Source organism: Zingiber officinale, chromosome 1A (genome assembly GCF_018446385.1).
Source record: "Zingiber officinale cultivar Zhangliang chromosome 1A, Zo_v1.1, whole genome shotgun sequence".
Taxonomy (NCBI): domain Eukaryota; kingdom Viridiplantae; phylum Streptophyta; class Magnoliopsida; order Zingiberales; family Zingiberaceae; genus Zingiber; species Zingiber officinale.
Window position 1 is genome coordinate 42,826,957 of NC_055987.1, and position 22,744 is coordinate 42,849,700.

General features: G+C 46.7%; 1 long non-coding RNA gene across 1 annotated transcript; it reads left to right on the plus strand.

Annotated features, from left to right (window-relative positions):
- Positions 1-12,320: 12,320 nt before the first annotated feature.
- LOC122002681 lies at positions 12,321-14,390 on the plus strand. Its single transcript, XR_006117701.1, has 5 exons — positions 12,321-12,374; positions 12,457-12,511; positions 12,630-12,812; positions 13,306-13,426; positions 14,155-14,390. It is a non-coding gene; the product is annotated as an uncharacterized LOC122002681 (long non-coding RNA).
- Positions 14,391-22,744: the final 8,354 nt, after the last annotated feature.

Here is a 22,744-nt window from a genome sequence, read left to right on the forward strand (position 1 = left end):
GGGCTTCGGCAACAGGGGAAGAGGACCGGCTCGGCGTGTTCCTAATCTGCCCCAATCTAGGGCTCGACCTCGGCGGTGGCTGAGATATTTGCGGCAACGGGGCAACGGGCAGAGGGGAAGGAGAAGGAGAAGCGGCGATGAGAAAAGGAATAGGCTCAGGAGAGGAAGAAGGAGTTGAGAAGAGGAGGGGGAAGAAACCACTGCGGCGGTTAGGGCAAGCTGTCGGGCGTGAGGGTGAGAAGGCGCGGGCGAGGGGTTCGGCAGGGGAGAAAGGAAAACGAAGAAAATAAAAGAAAAACAAAAATAAAAGAAAAAAATCAAACATTTCCTCGCTTAATTGGGGTACCTTAAATAGGCTTTTCCCCGGGCCCAATTTTCATCCCCGTAAACTCATCCATACGAGCTCTGAAAAATTTTCAAAAATTTCAAAAAATTCCCTTATCATTATCTGCCCTTTTTCGGTATTTTACATTCTCCTCCACTAATAAAAATTTGGTCCCCAAATTTCATTATCTACCATCAGTAAGTACTAATAACAGATATAGAGTATAAATGTTGAACGGTAAATTAAATCACATACCTCATGTGAAAATATGGGGGCACTCACTTGGCTACCAGGATTTATAAACTCTAGTATTTATCCTGGAGATCTAGAGTTTGAATCCTGGGGAAGGCAAAAATCCACTGGCCAGGGGTGGGAAGACCTTGTGAGTAACGGCACGGCCGAAGGGTCATCGGTTGACGACATAAGGGGTCGACGGTTGGGTTACCATTGTGGCCGCCCAAGGGACCAAGGTTGGGCCGCCAGTTGGGCTGCTAGTGTGGCCGCCCAAGGGGTCGAGGGGCCGAGTCGTTACAATAAAAAGGTGCCTTTTATTGTAACGTCACGGCCCCTTGGGCGGCCACACTAGCGGCCCAACTGGCGGCCCAACCTTGGTCCCTTGGGCGGCCACAATGGCGGCCAGTGGCGTAGCTAGGAATTTCACTCAAGAGGGGCAAAGCGACGGAGTCGACGAATGATGACCGTGATTCTGGCAGCAAACAATGACATCGGTTAAGCGAAAGAAATCAATCAAGAAAATTTTACCTCAATTAAAAGGTGTTTTTTTATAGAGCATCTGTGAATCGACGATGTTAGCCAAGTGAAGACGACGACCATGCAACAAATGACAACGACGATGGTAGTAATCGGTGTGCGGCAATAGCGACTTGGGCTATAACGTCAGTGACATGTCGCGGAAGATTTTGCGAGTTAAATTAGAGATAGGAAAAAGAATATGAAAGAAATTAGAGGAAGAAAAAAAGTGAAAAAGAGGAAAATAAAAGTTCGGAATTAGAGGAGGAAGAAGAAAAACAGACAGAAAAAAAAATTGACTTAGGAAAAGAGTAAATTAGGTTCGGGTTGTTCGGATAAAAGGGTTTTAATTGAAATTTTTTACTAAAAAGACGAGAAAGTTTCAAAATTTATGACTATACCTTCTTTTATTTTTTCCAGGTATTAATATTTTTCTTAAATTTCAGGGGGTGCGACCGCACCCCCTGATCTTTATATAGCTACGCCCCTGATGGCGGCCAAACTGGTGACCTCTTATGTCGTCAACCGATGACTCTTCGGCCGTGCCGTTACTCACAAGGATTTCCCACCCCTGGCCAGTGGATTTTTGCCTTCCCCCAGATTCAGACTCTAGATCTCCAGGTTAAATACTAGAGTTTATGAATCCTGGTAGCCAAGTGAGACCGCTCACTTGGCTACCAGGATTCATAAACTCTAGTATTTAACCTGGAGATCTAGAGTTCGAATCCTGGGGAAGGCAAAAATTCACTGGCCAGGGGTGGGAAATCCTTGTGAGTAATGGCACGGCCGAAGGGTCATCGGTTGACGACATAAGGGGTCGTCAGTTTGGCCACCATTGTGGCCGCCCAAGGGACCAAGGTTGGGCTGCTAGTTGGGCCGCTAGTGTGGCCGCCCAAGGGGCCGAGGGGCCGTGACATTACATGCATAGCATCAGGTCAACCTTGACCTGCTAGGACTCCTTCACCAAGTGTTCGGTCAATCCCTTTGACCCACTTGGACTTTTCTCCTCATGCCAAGTATCTGATCAACTTTGGCCCACTTGGACTTACCATCTCGTGCCAAGTGTTCGATCCTCCATGACCCACTTAGACTTCCCCCAGATGTCCGATCACCCTTGACCCATTTGAATTTCCTTGTGCCAAGTATCCGGTCAATCCTTTGACATACTTGGACTTCTTAACACCAGGTGTCCGATCAACCTTAACCCACCTGGATTTCCACGTGTCTGGCTTCACTCACCAAGACTTACCATCTGCCTGGCTTAACTTACCAGGACTTTCACCTAGCTCCACTCACTAGGTTTTTCACTCGGCTTCACTCATCAGGATTTTCCTCTGTCTGACTTCACTCACCAGAACTTTCTATCTGCTTGGCTTCACTCACCAGGACTTTCACCTAGCTTCACTCACTAGGACTTTTACCTGCCTTCACTCACTAGAATTTTTCTCTGCCTAGCTTCACTCACTAGGACTTTCCTACTACCTAATCTCCAGTTAGGACTTTCCCAGTCAAGTATCCGATTAGCCTTGACCTATTTGACTCTTCTTCACACCAATCTGGTCAAACCTTGACCAGAGGGGAATTGCACCAGCAATCTCCCCAATCAAACGATTGCACCTGCAATCTCCACGTATTATCAAACATCGAAACTCAAACATCAAGACTCAAGTTTGAGCCAACTCAAGGCTAATCAACCTGGTCAACCTTGACTCAGGGGATATTGCACCAACAATTCAAATTTTAATAAATTCAAAAGTATCAAAAAAAAAATAATAGTAAATATTTATTTTACTTTTATTTTTAATTAAAAAATTATAAAACAAACTTTAGGTTCATGGTAAAATATGTTAATATTAAATAAAAATAATTAATGCATATTGTTTAACTTGTTGGTGTTCAATCTCACTTGTATTTAAATCAATTACTAATTGTTTTTAATGGTTTATAATTACTTTATCTGCCTTAAAAAAGAAAATTCTGTACACTAATCTTATTAAAAAAGTAAAAGTATTTTTCAAATTTGAATGCCTACATTAAATAAATCTTAAATAATCATAGTTATTAGTTGAAATTCTAATAGCTCTTTAAAAATTTTATAAAGTTTGCCATTTATTATATTAAAAAATTAATTCATTCTATTTTGTTTTTTCTCCCAAAAATTAAATACTTGAAAGTTTCTCTTGAAAGACTTTTTCTAAATTTAACAGGATTATAAAAAAATATTTGTAAAATAAATGAATTCCCTTCTAATTCTTCCTTTCAAAATCTCTACTCATATTTTCTAAACACTGTTTACCTATATATGATGAGTTTCAGGGTGCGTTTTATTATTAGGGGGTATCTTGTATATAATTTTGATTATTCATTTAAGATTATAAAAAAAAAATCTATTTAATTTAGTGAATAATGATTCATGCCGGTTAACAAAAGAAAAAAAAAAAGAAGATACAATTCAGAATCAAAAAATCTTGAAAAAAATAGATTTTTCTTAATTCCATGATTAATAAAAATTTTTAGCTAAAAATATCCTCCGATATTTATATTTTAGGTTAAAAATATCTCTTAAATTTTTTAACTAAAATTTTATTTTAAATTATAAAAAATAAATAAAAAAAATAAAAAATATAACATTTTATTATATATATATAATGTAAAGTTAAAAAAATAATAATATATATTATTAGTTTTATAATTAAATATAATACATTAAAATATTAAACTAAATTATATATTAAAATTTTTAAATAAATAAATTTTTATTACATTATCGAATCAAATAACATTAGATTAGATTATATTTTTTAATTTTAATTATATAATTATTTAGTAATCATATAAGCAGAGCATATGTGATAACTTAAATCAAATAGTTTGAGTTGCATATTGATCCCGTCCGAAGGTTGAGTCGGACGGAGGCTGGTCGCGGTGGCCTGGTTGTTGACAGAAAGTCGTGGGCGATTCGGCTCCCACGGGCGGCTGACGCTGCTGCCGGACCCTGCGCACACTCAGACAATCCCCCTCCTCACGTTAGAGACCAGAACCCAGGGAAAAAGTCTCCGGATCAGGCCCTCCGACGCTCCAGTCAGGTCCCTTTTTCCCCAGAAGAAGCAGAGAGAGTCGAAAATGAAAAGTTGTGAAAGGAAAAATGACGAGAGTGCGCGTACCCGTGTACGAGGAATCTCCTCCTTTTTATGCACCTGCCTCGCTTCCAGAACCTGCCCTCCTGTCAGAAAAACGTTAGACGCTGGGCTTTGTCGTGTAATCCTGGACACCTGTCGTGCTGCTATTGGTCGTGAAGGCATCTTCCTGTTTAGGAACCTCCGCCTTTACACATGGGCTTTGTCTTGTAGTGAAGGACACCTGTCAGGCCGCTATTGGTCATGAGAGCATCTTCTCCTTTAGAAACCTCCGCCTTCGCACATCTCACTGGTATGTGATGATTAACCTTGACGGACAATTGTGATCCTTCCATTCCTGCACAGCTTGGCTCATCCTATTTATCGCGGTCGGCATCTACCTCGCACCCCTTGACCAGATCTCGCCTCTAAGCGCTACTTGTTAGTCGGGCTGACCCTACGCATCCCTGTCGCTTCTGACCTGTGACTTATGGCTTGCCCTTCCGGACCTTCGAGTAGAAGACTAGCAGACCGAGCCGTCTCTGCACAGCCCTGCTACTTCCAACCTTTGATTCGTGGCTTGCGCTTCCGGGCCTTCGAGTCGCAGACCTGCAGACCGAGCCTTCTGTACCCAGCCCCATCGCTTCCGACCTTCGATTCGTGGCTGGCGCTTCCGGGCCTTCAAATTGCAGACCTGTAAATCGGGTTGTCTCTACTCAGCTCTGCCGCTCCTGACCCATGAGTACTTGCTGGCCCTCGACCGTGAGCCCGTAGATCGGGCTGTCTCTACATAGCTCTGCCGCTCCTGACCCATGAGTACTTGCTGGCCCTCGGCCGTAAGCCCGTAGATCGGGCTGTCTCTACATAGCTCTGCCGTTTCCGACCTGTGACTGGTGACTCGCACTTCCGGATCTTCGAATCGCAGACCTGCAGACCGAGCCGTCTCTGCACGGCCCTGCTGCTTCTGACCTTTGATTTGTGGCTTGCACTTCCGGGCCTTCGAGTCGCAGACCTGCAGACCGAGCCGCTTCTACATAGCCCTACCGCTTCCGACCTTTGATTTGTGGCTTGCCGTTTCCCCTTGTCTTTCAACTACTTTGCCTCCTTGATCCACAAGTCTGTCTGGCCCCTGACTACCCCACATGCTTGCCTCTGACTGCCTAGTCAGCCTGACCATTGACTGCTGAATCATCCTGACTATTGACCGCCACGTCCTCTTGACTTTTGACAGCTATATGGCCTTGAGCTTTCTAACCCTTTCCTCTTGGGCCCCTCCCTAGCCAACCGTATCACAATCCTCCCTCACAAGTCTAGTCGAAGGAGGACGAAATTCTGACTGACTAGACCTCAGCACATCTTTAAGATCTCAGCATATCTCTGTGACCTCAGCCTATCTCTGTGTCTCTACCTCAGCATATCTCTGCGCGTCTTGCTTCCTGCCTCACGCATCAACCTTTGTGTCGCGTCACCTGGGATACCATGCCTCCTTAATTGCTTCGCCAGTCACTTGGGGTACCGTGCCCACGTAGTTGCTTTGACTTGGCCACCCCTCCTCTTTATAAAGAGCCTCACGGTCACTCCTTTACTCTATCCTTCTTCATTCCTGCTCTCCTACTTTCTTTTGCTAACCCACATTCTGCCAGCTTCCTCCCCCCGAGATGCATTCTCCTTCCTCTGACGAAGTTGATCAACCACCCTCCCAAATGCTGATAAATCAACTCACCTCGCTGCTTGTCGCGAGAGAACGCGAACTGGAGCGTGTGTCCCAGGATTGCGCTCGCCAGACGGCTGCCCTGCATTCCATGGAAGCTCAGTATTGCCTCGCAAAGCACTGCGTTCATGCGAAGAAGGCGAGGAAAGAGGAATGCCAGGCTAGCCTGCAGCGCCAACTAAGCCTTCAGGAACGCTTGAAACGAGAGCATGAAGCGGAGCTGTCTCTCCTCCGTGCGTATCTTGACGACAAGCAAGACACGATCGGCCGGCAACAAACAGTCATCGACTCCCTCCACGCGCAGCTGGCTCGAGCCTTGAACGCCCCAGAGGCTCCTGAGTCCCCAGACATTTCTTCACGCGGCAGTGCTCATTCTCCATGACCAATCCTTTCCCCGAGTTAAAATTAGTTCAGGTCATAGTTGTCTCAGTGGCTCCTTTACCGCAAAGCGTTTCCTCCTGTGGCCTTAGCTGTATCGCTTGCTAATTGAACTGTGCTGCTGTACTTGTACATCTATCCTTTTCCGGCCTAGTCTTTCCTGCTCAATTTTCATCTAGCAAGCATTTTTAGAAACTGGCTCGTATGTAAGAGCTAAGAGTTGTATCATGACTCCTCTTTATGTATGAATTTTGGATAATAAAATCAACATGGTGCTTGAAAATTAAAACTGCAATAAACATGCAAAACCTGATTCCACAGTTAACATCGATGCTTTAGGGGTAGGGTAGATGGCCTCCCGCATCCCTTGCCCTGCGTATTTGCTGCATATTTGCAATTTGCGTAAAATAAAGCCAGATATAGCTGACCTGATTATTGAAAACGCTCCGCTCAATGTGAGGCATATCCCTCTAAAAGGTAGTCAGGTGTGGGCGCCAAGCTCACTTATGATTTTCGCAGGGGAGTTGATTTTTGATCCCCGCGTGGGGCCGACCTGAAAGGTCGTTGGGCGTGAGGACAGAGCTCACTTTCGATTCTCGCATGGGAGCCGACCTGAAAGGTCGTTGGGCGTGAGAACAGAGCTCACTTATAACTCGCACTGAGGCGAGAGTCTGGGGCTACCGACCTAAAAGGTCGTTGGGCGTGAGCACAGGGCTCACTTATAATTCTCGCATGGGAGCCGACCTGAAAGGTCGTTGGGCGTGAGAACAGAGCTCACTTATAACTCGCACTGAGGCGAGAGTCTGGGGCTACCGACCTAAAAGGTCGTTGGGCGTGAGCACAGGGCTCACTTATAATTCTCGCATGGGAGCCGACCTGAAAGGTCGTTGGGCGTGAGAACAGAGCTCACTTATAACTCGCACTGAGGCGAGAGTCTGGGACTACCGACCTAAAAGGTCGTTGGGCGTGAGCACAGGGCTCACTTATAATTCTCGCATGGGAGCCGACCTGAAAGGTCGTTGGGCGTGAGAACAGAGCTCACTTATAACTCGCACTGAGGCGAGAGTCTGGGACTACCGACCTAAAAGGTCGTTGGGCGTGAGCACAGGGCTCACTTATAATTCTCGCATGGGAGCCGACCTGAAAGGTCGTTGGGCGTGAGAACAGAGCTCACTTATAACTCGTGTTTGAGGCAGTCTGGGGCTACCGACCTAAAGGCCGTTGGGCGTGGGCAGGGCTCACTTATAATTCTCGCATAGGAGCCGACCTGAAGGTCGTTGGGCGTGAGAACAGAGCTCACTTATAACTCGACCGAGGCGAGTCTGGGACACCGACCTAAAGGTCGTTGATGAGAGCAGGGCTCACTTATAATTCTCGCATGGGAGCCGACCTGAAAGGTCGTTGGGCGTGAGAACAGAGCTCACTTATAACTCGCACTGAGGCGAGAGTCTGGGGCTACCGACCTAAAAGGTCGTTGGGCGTGAGCACAGGGCTCACTTATAATTCTTGCATGGGAGCCGACCTGAAAGGTCGTTGGGTGTGAGAACAGAGCTCACTTATAACTCGCACTGAGGCGAGAGTCTGGGATACTCCGGTCCGAGACCGGTGGCGATGGCGCTGGTCCGAGACCAGTAATAATACTCCGGTCCGAGACCGGTGGCGATGGCGCTAGTCCGAGACCAGTAATAATACTTCAAACGGCGAAGGCATAGACGCATTGCTCTTCTCCACCTTCATTCGTCTCGCCCATGCCGACCTGATCGCTTTGGCTGATCTGGTCGTTATTGTTGGCTTTGCGCGTCATATTTCTTCCTGCAATTGCGCTATGTACAATATAGAATTAAGAATAGAGTAGGGAGCATAGAGACCTTACTCATCCCCTGGGCCCCAGTGCCCTTGCAGCTTATGATGACCCCACGGTTCCCGCGATGCGCCCGGTTAGCTGCTCAGATCAAGGGCGGTCTACGCATGGCTACTCGCCCGCTTGATACTCCTCTGATCTGACATCCACTTCTGCTAACCTACCTTGCCTCATTTGCGACCCTTTTGAATTGCCCGGCTTCTGAAGCTTCATGAAACTTCCCGCCTAGCCTTGAACCTTTCACGAAGAACGCTTCTTTTTTGAGGCCACGCCCCTTCATGATTACCTTGCCTTGTCGATCTTTAATGCGCTTCTTCTCGCGGTGACACCTGTCCGACGCCTTTACTGCGCACGCCCCCTGACGCCAGCCTCTGACCCCTTTTCTGCACCCTTCGGCGCTTATTTCTCATTCGACGGTGTTGAGGCGCGTTACCCAAAAAGATACTCGGCTCGACTCTCGAGGTTTCCTAGGAATGAATGGGCTTTATAAACCCTAAAGGCAGCCCGCTTTCCTCACTTCGACGCTTCGTTATCCTCCTCCTCTCGTTCGCGGCCATTTCTGGCAGTGCAACTACTCATTCTCCTGCTTGTGCTCGACCTGTGACCCCTCTCGTCTTCCTTCCCCTCGCCTGCTTACTCCTCGTAATCATGGATGGTAAGGAACTCTTCTGGTATTCCCGTTACATCTCTGATTTAGACCATCACGACCTGTCTTCACTGCAATCCAATCTGGGGCTAGGCGCCGCATATGAGTTTCGTCTTCCCTCGCCAGATGAGCATCCTTCTTCTCCTCCCGAAGGGTTTATCACTGTTTTTAGGGACCAAATCTTAGGTGGTCTTCGCTTTCCTTTGCATCCTTTTTTCTCCGAGTTGAGTCAGTATTGCGGTATTGGTATCTCTCAGTTTGCCCCCAATGTATTCCGAGCGGTCTGCGGAACCATCATCTTGTGCCGCATTTATCAAATTCCCTTGACCGCTAGACTGTTCCATCACTTCTATTCCTTCCGGCGAGCCGAGGCGGGGGTATTCAACGTTCAGGTCAAGCCAGGCCATAAGTTTTTTGATGACTTTCCTTCTTCCAATAAAGGCCGGAGATCTCGCTTTTTCTTCCTCAAGCCTCCCGTCCCCTTAGCCGGGCCTTCCCAATGAAATCCCATCCTTGCTTCGGACTTCCCTTCGCATGTCCATGAACCTGCCTGCTCCGCGGCTGTGGACAAGCTGAGAGGTGTTGTTGTTCGCCTGTCTGTGCTGATGCTAGAAGGCATTCTGCACGCTTTTGGCCTTAGTCCTGTCTCCACAGAAATCGGAGCTCCTTTTGGTAAGTTGTTATCTTTTTGTATACCTCTCTTCGCTAACTGAGGTGCTTTTTCTTCTTATTTTTGTAGTGGCTGCCATCCTCCGTTCCTTCGCCAGTTAGGAGACACCCTCGGTGGCCGTTCTGCAAGCTCTGAATGAGGAGCTAACACAGGGTCTACCTTCTGATCCCGCCGTCGCCGCCGGTCCGCAGCTTTCGGAACCCCGGACTTCTGATGCGGAGGACGCCCCGATGCTTATTGAGCCACCTGCTCTCAACCCTGCAAAACCAGCCCTACCCCGAATCTCTGATCAACCTACGGTTGAGCCATCGCCTACAGGACAAGTGCCTTCTCTCCCTCCAACTATGAAGCTGCGCCTGACACGCAAGGGCAAAAGGACGGCCCCAGTCGCCGCAACCTCTCCTCCACCTCCTCGCCGTCAACGCGTAGTGAGCATCTCTTCCCCCACCAGGTCCTCGGACACGAGTTCGACCCAGGAGACAAGCGGGGCCCGGGAGAAGGCCTCTGATCTGGAGGTGGCAGACCCACCATTGGACCTGACCGTTCCGGTGCCAATTCAGAGTGTATTACCTGCCCCGCTCTCGTCCTCTGGCGATCAGCCCCCGGACTCGTTGGCTCCCTCCGCCTCTCCTCTTCTTGGGCCTCCGAGCTCGGCCATGCCTACTCTGAACTTGCCTTCTGCAGACCTGGCCTTTGAAGCTTCCTGGAAGCTCCCTTCAGAGACCGACCCGACCTACGTGCCCGCTGCCGACCTATCGCCTATCTTTGGTAGGGTCGATTTCTATGGGGACTTGGCCATCTCCTGGCAATCAGCCAATCGGCAGCTCTGGGAGAGCAGTTCTCCTTTGGAGGAGTTCGATCAAATTGCTTGCTCCCTGGTAGCGGTAAGCTCTTTCTCTTCTTCTTCCTGGTATCCGTGTGTTTCTGTAACCTCCTTTCCCTTCTTCCGGCTACTGGCAGACCTGCTCCGCGAGTCTGAGCGCCGTGCAACGAGCAGCCGAGCTTCAGCGAGAGAACGCGGCGCTCAAGGCACGTCTTCAGGAACTAGAGCACCCTGCGGCTCCCTCAGCTCCTCCTGAGCCTTCTCTTGGAAGTTTGGATTCTTATCTGTGTGACGCCGGGGAGTCGGTAGCCTCTGCTCGGGCCATTTCCCATGCTGCCTTTGCTAAACTTCAACAGTTGGAGGCAACTTTGAAGACGAGTGAGTCTTCCTTGGCTTCTGAAGCGGATCGTCATCAGGCGACAATTTCTGAGCTGAAAGCCAGAGAGGCAGAGCTGCTCTCCCAATCAGAGGAGTTGACGCTGCTACGGCAAGGTCAGGAGCTCTTGCAAATGGGGTTGGCCGATGCCTAGGCCCTGGCTAGTGCTGCTGCTAGCCGAGAAGCAACCATGCGGACTCAGTGGGAAGCGTGCCAAGCCACTCTCCAATCCTTGCAAGCGGAGTTATCGAAGGCCCAGGAAGCGGTGTCTCAAGGCCAGAGCGATTTGTCCGTGGCCCGCGCCGAGGCTGCGGAGAACCGGAACAGTTTGGAGGTGTACCGGGCTGACGAATCAGAGCGGCTAAAGGCGTACAGACTAGCCTACGTCCGCTCTTCCTTCTTCCTCCATAAGCTGGGACGCTGGATGCACTACTAGAAAACTAGGCTTTTGAGACAAATATTTTAAGACAGTCACAAAATTCGTCTCAAATACTAAGTAATTAAGACAGTAATAATAGACGTCTCAAAATTTTACATGGAGACATTAATTTTAAGACAGTATTTAAGATTTTGTCTCAAATTCAACTAAATAAGACACATAATAAAGACGGTTAAAACTATAATTATATAAGACATTCAAATAAAACGGTAAAAAAGTATTTGTCTCAAATTATCTTGAATATTACTACTAGAAATAAGGCCTATAATGACACTTTCTTGATGACACTTATTAAAATATGTACTTATAAATATTTTATAACGACACTCATTGATTTTAAAAATAAAATATCAGATTAGACTATCTATAATGACATATTTTATAAATATCATAAATATTAATTACTTTTTATTTTTACATTAACCTAACTTCCTCCCTCTTGTGCATGTTTCCTTTCCGCAGCCGCCCCTTTTCCCCTCTGTATCTCTTCGTAGCCGACTATTTTCCTCTTTGTCACTACTAGAAATATAACATATCACGACACTTTCTTCGTGACATTTAATTTTAAATGTCACTATAAATAAATTTTAATGACATTTATCAAAAAAAAAATTATTTTAAATATAAAAGTATCATTTTAGATAATATATAGTGATAGATTTCATTAATGCCACTATATACTCCATATACCATTCTAATAATAACTTAATTAAGCCTATTTTACATCTTTTTGTTTTTCCCTACTCTAACCTAACGCTAATCCCTCGTCACCGCGCCGATTTCTTTCTTTCTTTCCTGTTCTCGCTGTCCCGCCGCTCACCCGAACTCAAGCGCCGCTCCTCTCGCTTTCTCTTCTCGTCGTCACCGCTTCTCTCCCTTTCGCCTCCCTCTCGTCGTCGCCGCTCCTCTCCCTTCCTCCTCCCTAATTTGCTCTCGCCGCTCCTCTCCCTTTTTCATCCCTAATCTGCTCTCGCCGTCGCCGCTTCTCTCATCCACTCTCACGCATACCTGTGCTGCCGCCGGCCTACATCGCGTGTCGCCACCACGATTGCTCCACAACACTGCCTCTACCGTGATTCTGCCTTTCTGCTCCCTAACCCATTCTCGTCGTCGCGGCTCCCTAATCTTCTCTCACAGTCGCTGCTCCTCTCACCTACGCTCACTCATCCTTGTCGTCGTTCCTCTCCTTTTCTCCTCCCTAACCTTCTATCGCCATCCATCCTTATTACTGCTCCTCTCGCCATCGACGCTCCTCTGCCAGTCGCCGCTGCTGCCAAAGGTACTGTCGGTATGAACTTCAATAGAGGAACAATAGTTATGGAAGTTTTGCTCACTTCTTATTCATTTCTTGTTTTTTTTAGGTTGTGGATTGGAAGTTTTGATAGTCACCTTGCTCCTTTCTACAGAATCAAATAGGTATATATAAAAAATAGTTTTAAGTTTCAGTTCTTATCTAACAAGCTTCACTTGTATGTGTGGTTGGTTTATTTTCTTTCAATTTTGATGGATATGTTTCTATGTGTAATATCATTAGGTGTTTCAGCCCAGGGATTGTCAGGAAGAACATGACCTTCCACAGGTTTAATGGAAGATCCATCAGCATGTGCATCTTTTATATCAACAATACTTATGGGCTTGTCTGTGTGTTTGCTCATATTGGATTCCTGTAAGATCCTTTCCTCATGAACAGCAGGGTTATCAGACACAGACTTTGAAGGTGCAATTTGAAACTCAGGCTTCTGAACCATCCTCCCTTGTTTATAGCATTTTTCATCAGCGATACCATCATGTTGAACAAGTCCTACATGAAGGACAGGATTGAAGATAATTTCATGCTAGTCATGTATAGCCCGATTAGTTGAATTATGGATATCTTGAGAAAATTTAACAGTCTTTGATCCATGTGGAATGGAGACAAATTCCAATTTATTAGCTTGACTAGGTGTACTGACCAATTGTTTATTTTTTTTCAAACTGCATGAAATCATCTTTGATAGTTTCATTACTTTGGCATGGTGGTTTTGTAGATAATAAAGACTTCTCAGAATGTGAGACCAACTCTCCCTCAATTATGTTATCAGCTCTTTCAGCAATGGATTCTTGAGCTGCAAGCAAGCACGCCTGATTTATTAATTATTGAGAGCCAGGGGAATCATCAGATTTAGATAATCAGTTCAGGAACTCTAACTGCTCCCTGGGATGACTTGCAGATTGGTAACCTCGGAAAGGCTGTGAAGGTGGATTATTGAAACCTACATCAAATGCATCAGCTTCATCAGCAATGCTACTAGGTTCCAAACCGCCACGACAATAGTAGTCATCTTCATTTAGGTCAGAATTATGACCAACATTCAGAGTTCACTAATGATACTGGCGTAGCATCTAATTGCTTCCCTATATGTTTGTTACAGGAAGTGTTAAATTCTCTTTTTCAGAAATGACATGCATACTTACTGCATGGATATGACTCAAAAAGGAAATATCATGCTGCTGCATGGTTGAACTAGGTTCATGAATGTGGGAGCTCCATTTTTTTATATGAGAAACTATCAGCTACTAAATTCTTAAAAGTGAAGCTAGATAGAAGATATAGCTAGATTGAATTTTTATTTTCTTTGAATTTTTATATATGACTTGCGTGTCTTTCAGGGCTGGATAGAAGATATAGCTAGAATGAGTTGGTAGGGACATACTACATAGCCAATAAATTCTTAAAGAATTGAATTTATCAGAGTGTGATGTGAGGATGGTGTAAGGAGTATAGAAGAGAATGCAAAGAAAGTATATATGATCATTGTAAATTAATCTAGTTTCATTGGTCATGGAAATAGAATCCCTACTCAGTGAGTATGATGCATACATGTAGACCTTGAATGAAACACCAAAAATGATATATGTGCTAATCTTTTCTCTTGCATGTAAATCAAAGTAGAGAGGTAATTAAATGATGGTGCTTCACTCTAGATCTGACTGTGGGTCTCCAATTTGCATGTAGTATAATAACATGTTACAAAACCTGAACTCGACTCCATTATAACATGCATCCTAATAATTTGTAGTATGGAAGAGGTATATGGTCATCAAAGAGGTCTCATAACAGCTTCGAGAAGAATGGGAAGCATTAGCTAATTGCTATGAAGATCACATGAGCAGTGCATGGATATCAAATAATTTATTAAGGTCATTTCTTTTCTTTGTTACTCACTCACCAATTTTGTCGAAGTAGCAAATTAGAAATGTAAAATGTATCACAAAATGTTTTGGAATTCTCTTACAAAGTATTAGCTCAACTGATATGCAATGTTTTATTAGTTTTGTATTCTAAATTGGTTGCAGCATTGTTTTTAACATTGAATGCTAAATTCATAGTGATATCAGAATCATCAATTCATAGTTATTTTGTTGACATATTTTCCTTTGGCTTGTAGATACACAAAAAAAAACTTTTGTTTATTAATAGTGGATACACCAAACACAACGACTAGTTTCATTGGGTTTATTTATACTTGTCGACTATTCTAACTCTAGTCATCAGGATGAGATGATTATAGTTTCTCTGGCAATGTGATTGCTTGTTTCTTTGACTGATGTAAAAGGGTGGAAGACTTTTAGAACCAGAGATATCAATGATGCAGATCTTGTTGTGAAGAGATTAATTAGATATATGACATGCAAGAAAGAGGATTATGTGTTAGATGATAACATTTTTTATTGAAATGTTCTATTTATTGATTTTTTTTAACATTATATATTATAAATCATCTTTACCTCTAATAAGAGTTTTTTTTTATGTTCAGAATTCTCGTGAAGAAGGATTATAGAAGTTATCTCTAAGTCACGAGGAGTTATTCTTTAGACTTTTTTTGTGTAACTTTCGTGGGAATAGTTATTTTTTTATTGGATGAATGTTGGATGGATGTTGGATGCACTTCAATTAATGATTATAGAATTTTATGTTGTGGATATCATTTTTAATTTATAAAAAGAGAGCTTTTCCTTTTGTTTTGAAATGACAATTTAATAGATTTAATCTAGATTAATTTGTACAATAAATGTTCTTTAATGATTATTAATTTTTGTCATAATTGTTGCATCTAACAAGTTAAAATATTAGGGACAGTAATTTACTGTCTTCACTTCTATTTGAGACAGCACATTACCATCTTGATTTAATGTCTTTAGCTTTTTCACAGAATAAGACAACATTTGAGACAAAATAATAACTGTCTTAAATACTTTTGAGACAATTGAATAACTGTCTCATCACCGTCTTAAATAGCATTTGAGATAGTACAACTGTCTCAATATTTTTTTGAGACGCTTGTATTAGGGACGACTACATTACTGTCTCATCACCGTCTCAAAAACATTTTGAGACACTAAATTTATAATTTAAGACACATTTTGTTGTGTCTCAAAAGCCTAGTTTTCTAGTAGTGATGGTCTTGTTGCTCTGTCATGGGGCCGCTGGTGGGGTCAGACAGGCCTTTGAGCAAGGTTTCCTACGCTCGGCACCTCCTGCCACCTTCTTGGACACATCTCGCCTAACCCGGGAATTGCCGCAGGAAACCTTCCCTTCCTTCGAAGCGGATGAGGGACTTTTCCTCTTGGAGGCTCCTCCCCCTGCGGCCGATCCAGCTCCCGGGGATATTTCTGCCCAGGCTCCTCCTGTTGCTGCACCTGATGCGTCCGCTGATCCTGCGTCTCTCCCCATAGTGTTGGCCGACCCCGGGCTCCTTCCGCTGGCCTCCGTTGATTCTGCGCCTTCTCCCCCGGATGTCGTATGATGAGCGATGTATTGTAATGTTCACCTTTTATGTGTTGATGCTGAACCTTCCGTGATTGTACTTATTCGCGTGGTCTTACTGAACTTTGAATGGCTGTCCTTAGCTTGCTCTTGCTTATTTTGCCTTTGCTACGTTGCTCTCCTCTCAATAGTCGCTTTTATACCGAGCCTGGCGAGGGCCAGTTTTCACTTTTTGTCTTTGACGCGTGTCCATGCAGTTCGCTGATCTGCTCCACCTTTCTTTCTGATGGCTGCTTCTGCCCCCGCTTGTCCTTACGAGGCAATCACTTGTTCGGCGAAAAGTTGGCTGAACTGAGTGTGCCCCTTTTCCCCCTTTTTTCTCTTTCCTCTTTTTTCGTACCTCATGAGGCGCCTCGTACCTTGAACCTTTGTCTTTCCTATAATGCCCTCTAGTTATATTCTCGAGGCTCATCGCAGAGCGCTCCTTGTCTATTTCCGCCCCTGTATCCACCATCCGTTGTTAACGTACGAGAATACCCTTCCTCCACCATACCTATAAGTATCTTCTTCCTCTCTCCCTTCTGTTATGCTTCGTCATCACCACGGAGCACTCAAACGCCGTCGCCGCCGACTGACTTTCTCCGAGATCACGCCGCGCTCCTTCCTTTTTTCCTAGCCCCCTCTCGTCGTTTGTTCCTTCTACCTCCTGAGATAATCTCCCTTGCAATGGCCTCTCCTTCTTGGGTTTCCTTGTTGGCGGAGCACTTCCCCGGCGCTTCAACTTTCGCTGAGTTGGATTGGGATGACCTACGGTACACTTACGAAATCCCTACTAGCTTTCGCCCCATCATCCCTACTGGTGTGAACTTGTACTTCAATCCCCGCCTGATTTTTGTACTTTCTTTACTGAGCAATTTGTATCTGGTCTTCGTCTACCCCCGCATCCTTTTCTGTCTGGAGTGTGCCGCTACTTTAAGATCCCCTTAGGTCAGCTAACTCCCAATTCCATAAAGATTTTGTGTGGCTTTGTAGTACTCTGCGAAGTTTGCGAGGTTTCCTGGTCCGCTCCCCTCTTTCACTGCTTCTTTGTTCTTGCTCGGCACGCTGATGGTCTTTTTAACTTCCAAGCTCGCAGTCATACCGCTTTCTTCTCTCCTCTTCCTCCTCCCAGTGCTAACTAGAGGAAAAAATTCTTTTTTCTCCGATTTCCTAAAGAAGTAGACTGGCCTCTGCGATGGCAATCTGCGCTGCCTATGACTCCGGCGTTGGAAGACTTCCATATGGACCTCCCGTATACTGTGGCTGCGACCCGCATGGAGGGTTGGCACTTGAATCTGACGAGACTGTTGTCTGAAGACCTACTTTCCTTTTTCCGGCTGAGCTTCGTTTCCTCTGAAACATCGCACTCCTTGGGTAAGTTCACGTTGAGCTCCGCCTCCCTTGCGATCATATTTTCCGCTAGAATAACCTTTCGTGTTGGTGCCTATAGCTGAAGTTCCGCATCGCGCCTCAGAGGTTATGCCTTTGCCCCTCGATGATCTAGAAATACTGCGACGCGGTCGGGCAATCTTGGAGAGGAGGCTACTCCCTCATCTTGGATCCGCCTCATTTGGGGCAGCGACCCAGCCTACTTTCAACCCCGCCTCACACAACGCTTCTCCTTCATCTGCCGCCCTGAGCCGAGGTCGGGGTTGTGATCCAACCGGCCGTCTGGCCAGACGCATCTTCCGGGGAGCCCCCCGGGCCTCCAGACGTGGCCGCGCAACTCTTCATCGCGCGGGTCTAAGCTCATCCGGCCGGGGCGCCACAGACAGGGGTGCGGTAGCCTCTTCACAGGGTCAGCCTCGCTCTGATGACTCTGACTCTGATAACCAGCCCCTGCTTCACAGGCGGCGCCGAAGACCAGGTCTGACTCTATTAACGCTTGATTCTGTTCCTTATACTACCACATTGCCCCTTGCTGCAGTCGTGACTGGCTCTGACATCACTTCCCTCTTTATTTTTGTTTTCTTTATCTGGCAGCCTCTCCCAACCCCTACAGGGGACGACCAGCTGCTTTCCGCTCTGCCCCTACTGCTGCAGAGGAAGATAGCCCAGGCGATCATCAAAACCCCGCGCCTACTGAGCCCGTTCCCGAGCCACCTCCCGCTCCTCCTGGTGCTGACGCCGGCCCTTCTCAACCTTCCTCCTCCACCCGCCATCGTTACAGGACCACCATCCCCTCTGAAGCTGCTCTAGCTCGGCGGTCTGACACCCCTACGAGCCTTCTGATGATGAAAGGCTGCCTCGGCAATTTGTGGGCAGAGAGCATGGATCAAATGGGTAACGCGCCGCCGTTGGTCCAGATGGATAGGTTCTCGAAGTCCTGGGCCAAAGTACGTACTCCTCACCTTACCCTTGCTATTGTATTGCCTTAACTGAAGGTTATATCTTCTGCCCAGACTCACGCCAAATCTTTGGTGCTGAACCAATCCTTCCACACCCTCCATCATGAAAGCAAAGAACTCCGGGAGAGAGTCTCCGAATTAGAGCTGCAGCTGAACGACCCTGCCCAAGCCAGCTATGCTTTGCGGGCGGAGATTCAAGCCCTAACCAATCAGACCGACCGTCAGAAACGGTCCCTGATACAGGTGAAAGATGAGCTCCGAGCTATGAGGGAGGAGAGAGCTGCATCTGAGGCAGGGTATCTGCAACAGCTAGCCCATCAGGCTCGGGAAATATAGTCCAAGGATACTCTTCTGCAGGAAAAGAACAATAAACTGGAGGTTCAGGTGGCACAGTTGGAGACTCAAGGGGCTGAGCTGGAGGCCCTGAGGGTGGAACTATCCCAGTCTCGGGCGGCTTTGACAGGAGTATCCACTGCTCTGGCGGTCTATCAAGAAGGAGAGGCTGATCGTTGCCTGCGAAGTCGAAGGTCCTATTTGAGCTCTCCTGAATTTTTATCCCAGGCTGGGGCACGCTTTGCTGCGTCTGTACCCTACACAGCGGCTGGAGTTATCAGGCAACTGCATGCACAGGACTTCTTGAGGTCCGTCCCCTCCTCAGACTTTTTGAATCACGACCAAATCATTCAAGGCTTTCCGGATGAGATTTTTGCTCCTTTCAAATGATCTGTACCAGCCACTCAAACTGAGAAATTGTTACATGTACACATGTCTTTTCGAATTTTTACTTGACTATCCTATTGTCTCCATGCCCCTCGCCTGACCCGGCCTACGTCAACATAGTCAACCCCCTCAAACTCGATAGGGCTGTAGGTAGTTAGCACTCCAAGGTCGATCCAGCTTCCTTCCTTGAGCGTCCTGCAAATAATAGGCCCCCGATGCCAATTTCTTGATAACTTTGTATGGTCTGTCCCATTGAGGAGCCAACTTCGTCACTTCCCCTAAGGGCTTCATCTGCTTCCAGACGAGATCTTCTTCTCCGAAGAATCGGGGGATCACCCTTCTATTATAGTTTTGCCTCATTCTCTGTCTATAGGCCTCCAACCTGGCAGCTGTTTGTTCACGGATTTCACTGATGAAATCTAGCTCAGCCAGCCGTCGCTCTGCGTTCCCTTCATCATACATCATTCTTCTCACAGACGGTATCCCGACCTCTAGAGGTACCACTGCTTCATTGCCATATACTAAATGGAAAGGTGTCAGACCTGTACTTTCTCGGGGTGTCGTATGATAGGCCCACAAAATGCTCGGCAGCTCGTCCACCCAACTGCCTCCCGTGTGATCCAGCTTGAATTTGAGCCCCCGCACTATTTCTCGATTGACTACCTCTGTCTGACCATTGCTTTGCGGATGAGCCACCGAAGTGAAGGCCTGAGTTATGCCGAACCCCTTGCACCAATTTTGTATTTTGCGTCCTTGAAATTGTCTGCCATTGTCCGACACCAATTTGTGAGGCAAGCCGAATCTGCAAAAGATATTTTTCCATAAGAACTGGATCACCGCATCTTCAGTGATTTTGGCCAGAGCTTCCGCTTCCACCCACTTGGAGAAGTAATCTACTGCTACCAGCAAGAAACGTCTTTGCCCGGTGGCCATCGGGAAAGGTCCTACGATGTCCATACCCCACTGGTCAAAAGGACAAGACACTATGGAAGTTCTCAGCAGCTCTGTAGGTCGGTGCGTCAGGTTCTGGTACCTTTGGCATGACAAACAAGTATTCACCAGCTTCTGTGCATCCATTTGCAAGGTAGGCCAGAAATACCCGGCCAATAGCACCTTCCGAGCCAGCGTTCTTCCACCTGCATGGTTGCCACAGCATCCCAAATGTATCTCCCGCAAGGCCTGATCTGCTTCTTCCATATTCAAGCACTTGAGCAGAGGTATGGAGAAAGACCTTTTGTACAGTTGATCTCCAATTATAACATAAGAATGGGCCTGTCTCCTGAGCATACGTGCCTCTTCTAGGTTGGCGGGTACAATTCCCTGCTGAAGGAAACTCATTATGGGCGCCCTCCAATCAATAACTCCTCCCAGGTTATTTTGCAGATCGATCTGAGCTATAAGGAAGGTCTGCGCTATAGATCTGTCAAGTACCCAAGTAGTCAGGGAGCTGGCCATTTTAGCTAGTTCATCTGCCCTTTCATTTTCAGACCTGGGAATCTTTGTGACTGTGACTTCTTTAAAATCTTTCCTCATCTTCTCATAGGCTTCCTTGTAAACTTGCATCTTTTCGTTGTTTGCTTCAAAATGTCCGGTCACCTGCTGAGTTACTAGCTGCGAATCCGAGTATATTACGACTCGGCTTGCCCCCACATGCCGAGCTGCTTGCAAACCTGCTAATAGGGCTTCATACTCTGCCTCATTGTTGGTAGCTCTGAAATTTAGCCGTACAGCTAGCTGCATAATGTCTCCCTGCGGAGATATTAGAAGTGCCCCTACACCACTTCCCCGCTGGGTAGCTGATCCGTCTACATAAATTTTCCAGACCTCCTCCGAGTCTGCTTGATAAACTTCTGTCAAGAAATCCGCCAAAGCCTGTGCTTTGATCGCGGTTCGGGGCTGATACTGTATATCATATTCCCCTAACTCGGTCGCCCATTTGATAAGCCTACCCGCTACCTCCACCTTGGTGAGAGCTCGACCCATTGTACTGTTTGTCAGGACAGTGATGGGATGCGCCAAAAAATACGATCGGAGGCGCCGAGCCATTAGAACAAGTCCGTAAACTAACTTTTCCAGGGCCGTGTACCGAGACTCAGCCCCCTTCAATAGATGACTAAAAAAATACACTGGTCGTTGTACACTGTCCTGTTCTTTAACCAGCACGACCCCCACGGCCTCGGGGGTGGCTGACAAGTAGACCCAAAGGGGCTCTCCCACAACAGGCTTGAACAGTGATGGCAAGGACTCCAGGTATTGCTTTAGCTCCTCAAAGGCCTGAGTGCATTCTTCCGTCCACTGAAACTTGGCCGCTTTCCTGACCACTTTGAAGAAGGGCGCCGCTCGATCTGCAGATCTGGAGATGAATCGGGACAGTGATGTTATCCTGCCGACCAGCTTTTGTGTTTCCTTCAGATTCTGAGGGATCTGCATGTTCCGAAGTGCTTGAACCTTCTCAGGATTGGCTTCTATCCCTCGTTCAGTCACCAAGTAGCCCAGAAACTTCCCTCCTTTGGCCCCGAACAGACATTTCAGGGGATTCAGCTTCACCCCATATTGCCTCAGAGTCCCACAGGTTTCTTCTACATCTTTTATCAGACTGGACGCCAGGGGGGACTTGATCAGGATGTCATCAACATAGACCTCTACGTTCCGCCCGATCTGACTCCGAAAGACTTTGTCCATCATCCTTTGGTAGGTAGCCCCAGCGTTCCTGAGTCCAAATGGCATGACCATATAGCAAAAAGTACCGTCGGCTGTTATGAAGCTGACTTTCTCCTGATCCTCCCTAGCCAAGGGTATCTGATGATATCTTTGATAAGCGTCCATCATGCATATCCTCTCACAGCCAGCTATTGAATCCACCACCTGATCGATCCGCGGGAGAGGATAACAGTCTTTGGGGGTGGCCCTGTTGAGGTCGCGAAAGTCTATGCACACCCTCCACTTGTTGTTAGGCTTCTTCACCAATACAATGTTAGAAAGCCAGGACGGGAATTGCACCTCTCGAACATGTCCTGTCTTCCTGAGCTGATCCACTTCAGCTCGGATAATCTTATTCCGGTCGGCAGAGAAGTTTCTCTTCTTCTGCTTGACTGGCTTGGCCTCGGGTATAATATGCAGCTTGTGCTCAGCTACTTCTGGTTTGACCCCGGGCAGCTCTTCCGGTGACCAAGCAAAAACGTCCCTATTGCGGATCAGACACTGTATCAGCTCCAACTTAAGCTCCGGTGGTAAGTCACTGGCAATGCGAGTGATGCTCTATACTCTATCCGCATGCAGCCGAATTTCTTCCCAGGGGATAGGCTCCTCGGCAATAAGCAGAAGCTCCTCTTGGATAGCGTGCACTCCCCCATCCTGCGTCCTCTAGCTATTGCGCGCCTCCACACGGACCATGTCAATATAGCAGCTGCGGGACACCCTCTGCTCTCCCTTGACTTCCCCGACCTGCTCGCCGACCGGAAACTTGATCTTTTGGTGAAAAGTGGAGACGACAACCTGGAACTCATGCAGAGCTGGCCTTCCCAGGATGACGTTGTAGGAGGAAGGCGAATCCACCACTATAAAGGTACTCCTTCGGGTGCGCACCAGTGGCTCAGTGCCCATGGAGATGGCCAACTTCATCTGACCCATGGGCTTGACTTCGTTGCCTGTGAACCCGTACAAAGAAGTGGTTACGGGTTGGAGCTCAGCGGCATCAATCTACATCTCCTCGAATGCAGCTCTGAATAAAATGTTGACCGAGCTCCCGGTATCCACAAAGACCCGAGCCACTCGGCTGTTAGCAATAACGACCTT